The sequence below is a fragment of the Anabrus simplex genome, chromosome 1 (assembly GCF_040414725.1).
Source record: "Anabrus simplex isolate iqAnaSimp1 chromosome 1, ASM4041472v1, whole genome shotgun sequence".
Lineage (NCBI taxonomy): Eukaryota > Metazoa > Arthropoda > Insecta > Orthoptera > Tettigoniidae > Anabrus > Anabrus simplex.
In genome coordinates this window covers 939,368,325-939,380,516 of record NC_090265.1, presented here as the reverse complement: position 1 = coordinate 939,380,516, position 12,192 = coordinate 939,368,325, and the positions used below count along the sequence as shown (strand labels likewise).

The following is a 12,192-nucleotide window of genomic DNA, read 5'->3' as shown; positions in this document are numbered from 1 at the left end:
CCGTTGCCTTAAGTAAGGTACAGCCCCAGGAATTGCCTGGTGTGAAAATGGAAAACCACTGAAAACCATCTTCAGGGCTGCCGACAGTAGGATTTGAACCCAATAGCTCCCGGATGCAAGCTCACTGTCGCGCGCCCCTAACCGCACGGCCAACTCGTCCGGTAATATACCATGTGTAAAATAGGGTTTGTACTCGGATAATCAATAATAATGATAATAATGTAGGATACTGCATCAACATTGTTTTTACAGTACCACACGATTCAGAAAATTAAAAGATAAGGAAACGATTACCCAAAGGAAATATGAAAATGTGTATGTATGTGCCATATGTAATTTCATCTATGCCTATAATATGGAGCTACATAATCATATAATACAGCATAGGGATGGTCCAATTGAACCAAAACTAAGTAGAACTTTCTGTACATCTGGAATTCCTTGGCACTCAAATGTTAAATAACAATATGTATGACATGAGAGCACTTCCGCGTGCTGCGTGCTTGCTTGTGAGAAATAGCGTGACAGGAAGAGTTTATTCCCAATGCGGGCGACAACAAGAATAGAAAACTGCGCACCATTTGTGCAGAGTATTCAACATCAAATAATTAAGGACAATAAAAATGCTTTATCTAAGGCAATATTGAAATATTGAAACTGATATATAATAAATCATAAAATTTTCTGAAGCGATCACTTTCAAATATTGAACTGTTTTAGTTGTTAGAATTATACGGTCAATTGATTAGATGTAAGTGATTTTTATTATTTATACATTGTTCTACCTAAGCAGCCTCCGTGGTTCAGGCGGCAGCGCGCCGGCCTCTCACCGCTGGGTTCCGTGGTTCAAATCCCGGTCACATAGCGCTACAGCTGAGGTGGGAATCGATCCCCTTCTACTCATTTGACCTCCCGAGGCTGAGTGGACCCGTTCCAGACCTAGCACCACGTTTCAAATTTCTTGGCAGAGTCGGGAATCGAACCTGGGCCCCCGGGGGGTGGCACCTTATCATACTAGCCACTACACCACAGAGGCGTACTTCTGTTTTGTATAAATAAATTTAAAAAATGTTGAACTGATACTGGGCCTTACTACCCGGAAGGCCTCAGTTGGTCTTGTCCCGGGATAGACAGTTGAAGTGCTCGAACGGCATAAATCATTCACCGTTATAAAGGCCGTAGTGGAGTTGATGCTATTCTTTGTGATCAATAGCAGCACAAGATCTACCTTCCTTTCCGCTCCTGCTGTACAAAGATTCGATAAACTTTTAGATAACAATGCGGCTGCTCTAATTTGTTTCGGATAACTATGTCAATATACACCACACGAGACAGCAACCTACGGGTTTTACTTTTTTAAATATTAAAATTCATTCCGTACCCTGCTGGGTTAGGGAGGGCCCCGTAGAGGGTGTTACCGTCTCTCAGGCCAGGAGATATGTTGCGGTGATGTCTTGAGGTGAAAATGGGAAACCAGAGAAGACCATCCTCAGCACAGCCCACGGTGGAATTTGAATTCACTTATCTCCCGAATGCAGAGTTACACCATAGCGATAAGCTCGGTCCAACCAACGTAGCAAACGCTATGAGAAATTTTGTAATTCGGCGCCAAACGGATAAAGGAGCACGTTGTTGTTTCATGCTATTGCGGTCACAGGAAAAGTCGATCGTCTCTGACGCAAACAGCTGATAACACTGTCTCCAACACTGTCTGCGTACGAAAATGGTGGAGCAACGTGAGTACTGACAGGCCTGCTTTCATAGTTTGCTGAAATTTCGTGTAAATGAAACAGACGCAAAGTCAGTCTACTTCAGATAGAAACCTATTGTAACTGAGAATAAATTGTTTTTGAATTGATAAAAACAGGGAAATGAATTACTTAATGAATCACGGATGGCCACTAACTGGGGAGAGAATGTTCGTTTTTGTAATTCTAACTAATACATGCAGTTAGTTTCGCTTCTTCTTCTTCTTCTTCTTCTTAATCTGTTTTCCTTCCAGGTTCGGGTTTTCCCTCGGACTCAGAGAGGGATCCCACCTCTACCGTCTCAAGGGCAGTGTCCTGGAGCTTCAGTCTTTGGGTCGGGTGATACAACTGGGGAGAATGACCAATACCTCGCCCAGGCGGCCTCATCTGCTATGCTGAACAGGGGACTTGTGGAGGGATGGGAAGATTGGATGGGACAGGCAAGGAAGGGGGAAGGAAGCGGCCGTGGCCTTAAGTTAGGTACCATCCCGGCATTTGCCTGGAGGAGAAGTGGGAAACCACGGAAAACCACTTCCAGGATGGCTGAGGTGAGAATCAAACCCACTTCTACTCAGTTGACCTCCCGAGGCTGAGCGGACCCCGTTCCAGCCCTCGTACCACTTTTTCAAATTTCGTGGCCGAGCCGGGAATCGAACCCGGACCTCCGGGGGTGGCAGCTAATCACGCTAACCACTACACCACAGAGGTGGACTAGTTTCGCTTATAATACCAAATAGTTAAAGATATTACGACCAACAATAAATTTTTTTTTTTTTTTTTTTTTTTTGCTAGGGGCTTTACGTCGCACCGACACAGATAGGTCTTATGGCGACGATGGGATGGGAAAGGCCTAGGAGTTGGAAGGAAGCGGCCGTGGCCTTAATTAAGGTACAGCCCCAGCATTTGCCTGGTGTGAAAATGGGAAACCACGGAAAACCATCTTCAGGGCTGCCGATAGTGGGATTCGAACCTACTATCTCCCGGATGCAAGCTCACAGCCGCGCGCCTCTACGCGCACGGCCAACTCGCCCGGTCAACAATAAATAATTATGATATAATTTACTCATGTCTGCATAGATCTCTGTGGTGTAGCGGTTAGTGTGATTAGCTGCCACTCCCAGAGGACCGGGTTCGATTCCAGGCTCTGTCACGAAATTTGAAAAAAAGTGGTACGTGGGCTCGAATGGGGTCCGCTCAGCCTCAGGAGATCAACTGATTAGAGGGGGTGTTTGATTCCCACCTCAGCCATGCTCGAAGTGGTTTTCCGTAGTTTCCCATTTTTTCTCCAGGCAAATGCCGGGATGATACCTAACTTAAGACCTCGGCCGCTTCCTTCTCTCTTCCTTGTCTATCCCTTCTGATCTTCCCATCCCCTCACAATGCCCCTCTGCAGTATAGCAGGTGAGACCGCCTGGGCCATGCACTGGTCCTCCTATCTAGTTGTATCCCCTGACCCAAAGTCTCACACTCCAGGACACTGCCCTTGAGGCGGTAGAGGTGGGATCCCTCGCTGAGTCCGAGAGAATAACCAACCTTGGGGTGTAAAAGGATTACGAAAGAAGGAAAGAAAAAAGAAAAAGAAAAGGAAGAACGATGTCTGCATAGATATATAGGCTAAATAGAATTATAATTTTGTTTGTGCACTTCATATTTTGGCCTCGTACTTAGTATTACTGTCTCAGCTGGCAACAGCGGGTATGGACTAGATCAAATTTGTTACTTTCCTTGACCTATCTCAGTCTCATTCTTGGTTTTGACAATATGAAAGAGATAGAGACAGTATAAACAATGCCAGTAACGCCATTCCTTATCCGGCCAGTCCCTGTTATGAATGGTGTGAAAATAGTCACTCATAGGGTCGGTTGGGACATACATTTCAGTGGGCTTGGCAGACTGATAGCAATTTCTGGCTCGGCGAGGAAAGCAGCGGGAAATTAGCTCACTCATCATTTCCTTCGACCGCCTATTCACTGTCGCCGTGGTCATATATGACAGTTGATAGCAGAGATTTTGAGGATCCAACCCGTCTTAGGGCAGAGTAATAGATATGCAGGATGACCCAAAAGTCCATTAACATTTGACGAGACAATACTTCACGGAATATTGGAGGTAGAGAGGTGATAACTGACACACGTAATTGGTTGGCGTGACATGAGGTTTATTGACACCAAAGTAAAGTACTGAAAATGACCAACAGATGGCGTTTCATACGATACACTAGCAATAATTAGTATAACAATCGAGGTTGAGCAAACGCGATGTTCTTTGTAACACATGCTCAACAATACCTGTAGTCGAGGGACAATGTTTTCAACAGCACTGTACAGCATATCCGTAGGTATAGTGACGAAATAGCCGTCGGATGTTGCCTTTTAGCATCCCTGATGAGGTCGTATGATCGTGATAGACTTGCGACTTCTGTGTACTGTTTTTGTTTGTTTTTTGTTTGTTAGTGGCTTTACGTCGCACCGACATAGATAGGTCTTATGGGGACGATGGGATAGGAAAGGCCTAGGAGTTGGAAGGAAGCGGCCGTGGCCTTAATTAAGGTACAGCCCCAGCATTTGCCTGGTGTAAAAATGGGAAACCACGCAAAACCATCTTCAGGCCTGCCGACAGTGGGATTCGAACCCACTATCTCCCGGATGCTTTATTTTGGTGTCAATAAAACCCTATGCCATGCCAATCATGTGTGTCAATTATTACCTCGCTATCTTCATCAATCCGTGAAGTAATGCTTCGTCAAATGTTAACTGATTTTTGGGTCACCTGTACATAACCTTACTTCGTATTTATTTCGAATTTAGTATACAAAAGTAGAAAATATGTTCATTTCAATTTTTGTCTGTCTGTCTACCTGAATGTTTTTCACAATATCACAGGAAAAAGACTCAAGAGAATTTCTTGAAAATCGATATTTAATTTCAGGAATAGCGGGGAGTGCTCTAAACTATATTGCATACTAATTGTAGTACCCAGCGCTGCCGGGTAATTTTTGAATGTTTGTTTTAGGATTTGTATTACCTGTTAATTATGTATGAAGCGAACTTCTGTAGATTTGTTTATTGTGACGTAAATTTATATTTTACGAACTATTTTTTTCTTTGATAAATGATTCGTGAATTCCAACTTTAACTTAATATCTTCCAACTTTTGAAAGATCCACCCAAGATTATTCGTCTAGTAATGTAATTACATGCCATCACTCCACTGACAGATCGGAACATTCCACTTAGTCCAGCATCTCGTCTCCTTACTCCCATGTCTTCCCAGCGCCAAGTTTGCAAAATTTTCATAACACTGCCCTTTTGCCGGAAATCACCGAGAACAAATCCTGTTGCATTCCTTTAGATATTTTCTAGTTCTCGTATCAAATAGTGCTGATGTGGATACCACATACTGAAACCACGCTCTAAATGGGATCTTACCAGAGACTTTTACTCCGTTACTACAACCCCCAAATATCACCATAACCATGAAAAAAGAAGTGTAACATTTCCTTACAACCTCGTGTGATTACCCCATTGAAGATCATTCCTTCTATTGACACCTGAAGGTACTTACAGCGTTCTTCGTGAGATACTATCACCCCATGAACACAGTAATTAAAAGTGAGAGTGGTTTTCCTAATTGTGAAACGTACACAGTAATTAAAACAGAGTGGTTTTCCTATTTGTGAAACGTACACGGTAATTAAAACTGAGAGTGGTTTTCCTATTTGTGAAACGTACACAGTAATTAAAACTGAGAGTGGTTTTCCTATTTGTGAAACGTACACGGTGATTAAGACTGAGAGTGGTTTTCCCATTTGTGAAACGTACACGGTAATTTGAACTGAGAGTGGTTTTCCTATTTGTGAAACGTACACAGTAATAAAAACTGAGAGTACTTTTCCTAATTTTGAAATGTACACGGTAATTAAAACTGAGATTGGTTTTCCTATTTGTGAAACGTACACGGTAATTAAAACTGAGAGTGGTTTTCCTATTTGTGAAACGTATACGGTAATTTGAACTGAGATTGGTTTTCCTATTTGTGAAATGTACACGGTAATTAAAACTGAGAGTGGTTTTCCTATTTGTGAAACGTACACGGTAATTAAAACAGATTGGTTTTCCTAATTGTGAAACGTACACAGTAATTAAAACAGAGTGGTTTTCCTATTTGTGAAACGTACACGGTAATTAAAACTGAGAGTGGTTTTCCTATTTGTGAAACGTACACGGTAATTAAAACTGAGAGTGGTTTTCCTATTTGTGAAACGTACACGGTAATTAAAACAGAGTGGTTTTCCTATTTGTGAAACGTACACGATAATTAAAACTGAGATTGGTTTTCCTATTTGCGAAACGTACACGGTAATTAAAACTGAGAGTGGTTTTCCTATTTGTGAAACGTACACGGTAACTAAAACTGAGAGTGGTTTTCCTATTTATGAAACGTACGCAGTAATAAAAACTGAGAGTGGTTTTCCTATTTGTGAAACGTACGCAGTAATAAAAACTGAGAGTGGTTTTCCTAATTTTGAAATGTACACAGTAATTAAAACTGAGAGTGGTTTTCCTAATTTTGAAATGTACACAGTAATTAAAACTCAGAGTACTTTTCCTATTTGTGAAATGTACAACCTGGCTTTTCAACCCGTTTAGCGTCATACCATTGTCTGCTGCCCATCTCACAACATTGTCTAGGTCTTTTATGCAGTCACCCACAATTTTGTAACTTGTTTACTACTCTTTACAGTATAACAGCATCCACAAACAGCCTTATCTCTGATTCCAGTTCTTTACTCGTATCATTTATATATGTAAGAAAAATGAACTTCCAATAATACTGCCCTGTGGTAGCCGCCTCTTAATCATTACAGGATTAGATAACACGTCACCTACTCTAATTCTCTACGTTCTATTTTCTAGAAATTTAGCCACTCACTCAACCACTCTTTTGTCTAGTCCAGTAGCCCTAATTTCTGTCAGTATTATTCCATCATATTAACATTTGGTTAGATAAATAGCGATACAATACATTTGACATCCTGAATCTAAAACATTTGCTATATCTTGCTGGAATCCTACAGGCTGAGCCTCGCTGGAATAATCATTTCACACACGTATCTAATATAATCAGAAATTGCTTACAAGCAACACATGTCAAGCTGATTGGTTATAATTATCCGCTTTGTGTTTATCACCCTTTCCCTTGTACATTGGTGCTACTATTGCAACGTTCCATTGATCTGGTATCGCTCCTTCATGCAAACAGTAATCAAATATTTCAGATAAGGCACTATATCCCAACCCATTGCCTTTAATATATCCGCAGACATCTTATCAATCCCAGCAGCTTTTCTATCTTTCAAATTCTGTATCTTTTTGTTAATGTCTATTATTACAGGTAAATTTGAGCAATTCGCCAGTATAAGTTGCATCCTCTATCTGGGCATTACCCTTGCATCCAACTACTGGAAAGTTCTACCTTCTGCATGTCCTCACATATACATCCCCTCGTGCATTTATGGTTCCTGGTTGTACTTTGAGAGTAATTGTTTTGTGCATTTAGTTTTAGGTTATTTTGTTTCATGTTAAACATAATCCTTGTAGCAGCTCAGGTTGTCTAGGGTGGTCCTTTCACATAAATAATGAAAATATGTGATAGCTCTAGGTGTTTACGCGTCGTGCTATTGATATGATATACATGATTCTAACTTTCATTGGATGATGGCCAATCAGCCTAGCTACCTCCTAAACTGTAGGTTCAACACTTATCTCGCTCGTTTAGGACATTTTCTCTCTCACCACCACATACCAATGGGGGATGAACTTCGACTTAAACGGCCTGCATGTTGTCACTCTTTATATCAGCGACCTTGAAAACAAAGATTCGACACTAACATTGAACATTTTGGAAATTTTAAATTTTACCCTCTCTCTAACACCACCCCTCGAGGTGTCTTGCCCCCACGGTATTTTCTTTCAGAGAGTAAGTCATATGTGAACCATGTTCGGTTGAAATTGCTCCATGCGTTCCAGAACTATGTTGAAATAACCACACACATGTATAGCTTACATATAGATTATTTGAGTAATGTACAATGGCGTACGAAAATGTTAAGCACCTAGAAATTATGGTCCGATGTCGACATAATTTCGTACATGTGCGTTTGTAAATAATTTGCAATGATCTGTAACGACCAGAACTGACCATAGAGTGCCTTAGTATTGTTACCAAGTCACCGTGTTATTAAGCCTAATGGGGTACATATAGGGTCTGATGGTTGCTGTTCTTCTTGGTTGATTCCATTCTCTTGTCAATGACTTAACAATAGCGAAAGTTAGAGTTCATTTTCAATTCTACAACAATATCAATATTCATTATTTCGAGTGTTGTTTCCTGACCAGGAGATATGGAATATCTTGTCGCCTGTTCGTTGTTGCTCATGTGTAGGGTTGATCTACGACTACGGACGTGAGCAACTTGAGTTGTCTGCGTTCCAGAAGTCCTTGAACTGGAGTTTGTCTACGGAAAAAACAACTTTCATATAACTTTGGCATGACACGGGAGAAAAAACGACAGGCCTTGCTGAACTATGCCACACATTAAAGTGAAACCTCCACCGGGTTTTGAGCTCCCTCGAAAAGTCTGGTTTAGCCTCAAGAGGAAACGGACAGGTCATGGGAATTTTGCATACTTCCATTGCAACTGGAATAGAAATTCCACGTCTGCGCCCCAAAACAGACTGTGAAACACATCATCAATCATTGTCCAAGGAGGGAGTATAATGGCAATGCTGTTGACAATGTGAGACCAGAGACAATGAGCTATGTCAACAACTTAAAATGAAAATATATATAGATAGTGTAGTATTGTACCTTACCGAGCTCGATAGCTGCAGTCGCTTAAGTGCGGCCAGTATCCAGTATTCGGGAGATAGTAGGTTCGAACCCCACTGTCGGCAGCCCTGAAAATGGTTTTCCGTGGTTTCCCATTTTCACACCAGGCAAATGCTGGGGCTGTACCTTAATTAAGGCCACGGCCGCTTCCTTCCCACTCCTAGCCCTTTCCTGTCCCATCGTCGCCGTAAGACCTATCTGTGTCGGTGCGACGTAAAACAACTAGCAAAAAAAAAGTATTGTATCGTATATCGTTTAGTATCTGCAGGTTGTTGGACTATGTAGTTGTATCTACATGTTATGGGTATATACCCGGTGAGTCAGCTGCCCATAACAATATTTTTTTCTGCAGCCCAACAGACGTGTGAAATCGTCGTGAGCTCGACATTTCTCTTCTGGCATGTCGTATGGTAAGACGCACTGTAAGCACATCCTGCAAATGATTCTGAACTTCATTATCATTCCTGCCATGTGACTGTAGACCGTTCGAAAAATATGGCATCCTTTCAATTATTTATCGTATGTCAATTCTACCGCGTAACTATGTTAAAGTGTCTTGCCAAGTGACCATGTATAGTACAACCCGAAATGAACGCTTAAAACTACGGTACTTTGACGTGGAGAGCGTACGAAACAATGAATTGGAGGAGTAATGTACTCTTAAGGCATTCTTAATACAAGTCTCACTGACGGTTGTGGGTTAGTGCATGTGGTCAAACGATATTATACTAATTGACGGAACGTAGTGTTGTTAGTTCGAATTCTACATCGCAGAAATTTTATTTTACATTTTCATCTCTTAAACACAGGCTAGTGTGTGCCACACGCAAGCACTAACGCGACGCCATTATTCTTTTTAGTGCGCTGTGCACAATGCACTGTTATACGGTCGAAAGGTCCCTTCAATCATTCCCAATAATGCACACACGAGTACACGGGCAATTTAGCACGGCGTGAACATTATCCAGGCTTCCGTACCACGAATACTGCATGTGCATAAATATCACCTCTGCTATCTACAGCTAAACCAGATGCCTCACGGGCGGGATTTCGAAGCTTGAACGAATTTATGTCAGTGGCTCTTGGGAAATCTGTAAAATAATGCAACATTTCTACCGAAAATCTTGTTCTCGGACGAATCGCGATTCAGTGATGATGGTACCGTCAACCGCAACAACATGCATTTATTGGAGTGCTGACAATCCCCATTGGGTGCAAGAGGCAGCATATCAAGTGCAATGGAAGTGCATGTAATGTATCGAATCTTGTATGATCTCCTTATTGAGCCGTATGCCTTTCAGGGTCGTTTAATAAACCCTTTAACTTTCTACGCTACGAATTCCCACTTCTGCTGGAGGATGTGCCACTTGGAGAAAGTTTAATGATATGGTTTCAACAGGATGGAGGTCCAGCACATTGGGCGTCAGCCATCTGTAACTATCTGAATGAGACACTCTAGTAAAATGGGTAGGGAGAGGAGAATCTGCCTCTTGGCCTGCCAGGTCACCGGATTTAACGCCATTAGACTTCTTCGCATGAGGCATTTGAAACAAACGGTTTAAACCTAGGAGCTAAACAGTCCCGAGCGCCTTCGACAACTCTTCGCCAGAACCTCCAGCGCGCTAGAATATTGAGTGGTGTTCCCAAGTGTACATAGACCAAGCAGGTCATCGCTTCCAGCATTTGCTAACGTTACTAACCATTGTTAGTGCAGTTTGGTTCCCTCCCACTAACTTCATCCGAACCTAATGGCATGCCGTTCCTTTCTAGGGCTACATACATTTCCGTTTACTAAAAATGTGCATAAAAGATGATATTTCACGTGCATTAAGGCACGATAAAAAAGAAATAAATCAAAAATAAAAGAGCATTCCTGCGTGGATTCCAACCTATCACATGCAAGACTGCCGTACTGTAGCATTCGGCTTGCTCATACCGTTTACGGTATACTGCACCAAGGCACAATGCGTGTAGATTACAACTCATGTGAAAGTTTCAACACTGTCGCAATGTCCACTTCGGGGATTGTATTATTTAATAATATCATGGCATAACAGTTTCCTACCTTTTGTATACCGAAAATACAAAGATACCCATTTTACTGTGTTTGCTGTGTGGACCGGAAGGACAGATGTTTTCAGGACATGCATAAAACTGCAGTTTGCATAAAACAGTTTTGGTAGGGCAGATGATTCACCTGGTACATAGATGTATTTGTGTGTTGTATCATTAAAACCAAACGCTAAATAAATTAATACTCGTAAATCTACACATATACTTCTCGTCTATATAATTTTCTGTAATTTTACTACTCTCTTCACAATCTTTTAGCAGATGTGCAAATTCCATATTTTTTGATATGAAATGCATTGTTTTATCCATAATACTTTTTCTCATATTTCAATGCTTATGCGAGCTCTTTAACCTCATAAACCCATAGTAAAATCGATTGTAAAACTTTGACTTTATGTCTCATTTGTAAATCTTTATTGTGGTATAGGTTATGACCTAATTTTATTGTGTTTGTGTGTTTCAGGAGGTAGATAATGTGTTGCACTTGATGACACCGTAAGGAGTGTCACTGGACAGCAGATACTACTTCAGATTGTGCACCCATCCTGTTCACTACTGGCTTAGAAATTCGGCCACTTCCATGTAAATGTAAATGCACATGTATATGAAACAAAATCAACTGGTTTGAGTAACAACGCTTGGTTTGTTATTCATCACAATATAATAGAGGAGAGTTCAAATTGTATACCTACTTCGAACGCATCAGCCGAATACTAAACAATAAGCATACTTTTAAGCATTCTGTACTCTTTGCTTTTGGAAATCATTCCTATATATAAAATAAAGCTTGTCATTTTCTTATTGTATTTATAACAACTTGTGTTTCTAAAGAATATGTAACTATCTGACATAAATAATACATAGTAATGATAAATATTTGCGTAAAATCGTCCTATTATTATGCTAATGAGGAATACCTATTCTTTTTGAGATTGCATTTTCCCTTGATCTGTACATCCTACATCAATTCAGTAGTAATTAACTATTCAGAGATGAAAATTGTTTTCAAAATATTTGGAAGGAACAAATTTGAAAAGTCATGTTGTTAAACACAAGGATATTACCTATAATTCTTTCATTAAATGAGGGATTCATTATTCTGGTATGGCAGATAACGTTGTTGATTGTAATGAAGGTGATCTTAGATTCAATTCTTGGCTACATGTAACCCTAGAAGCACCGAGATGTGAGATGGTGGAAGTGTTACAGCAAAGATAATTTCTGTACAGTATTTGGCATTTATACTCGTATTCAGGGTTAGTCAGCTAGGATTTTCCCCTCAAATAGCTCTTAAACAGGTAAAGATCGAAAAACTGTTTTCACTTTTAGTAATGTTACTAAGGGGCTCAATAGTCGAATTTGCAGTACGTTTGAAGAGTGACAGTATCTGCCTAGATAAAGATTCTAAATTGTACAGAACTATTCTTTTTGCACATGCAAAGTTAGAGTCAAATTCATCGATGTGATCGTGTTCGAAACCT

At 40.7% G+C, this 12,192-nt stretch overlaps 1 long non-coding RNA gene across 1 annotated transcript in view; it reads left to right on the top strand.

Moving 5' to 3' along the window:
- The window catches only part of LOC136857768 (uncharacterized), a 30,223-nt gene extending 18,638 nt beyond the window's left edge, over nt 1–11,585 (top strand). The window contains exon 2 of the long non-coding RNA XR_010858561.2: nt 11,175–11,585. This is a non-coding gene — a long non-coding RNA (uncharacterized lncRNA). The remainder of the gene's footprint in view (nt 1–11,174) is intronic.
- The last annotated feature ends 607 nt before the right edge of the window (nt 11,586–12,192 follow it).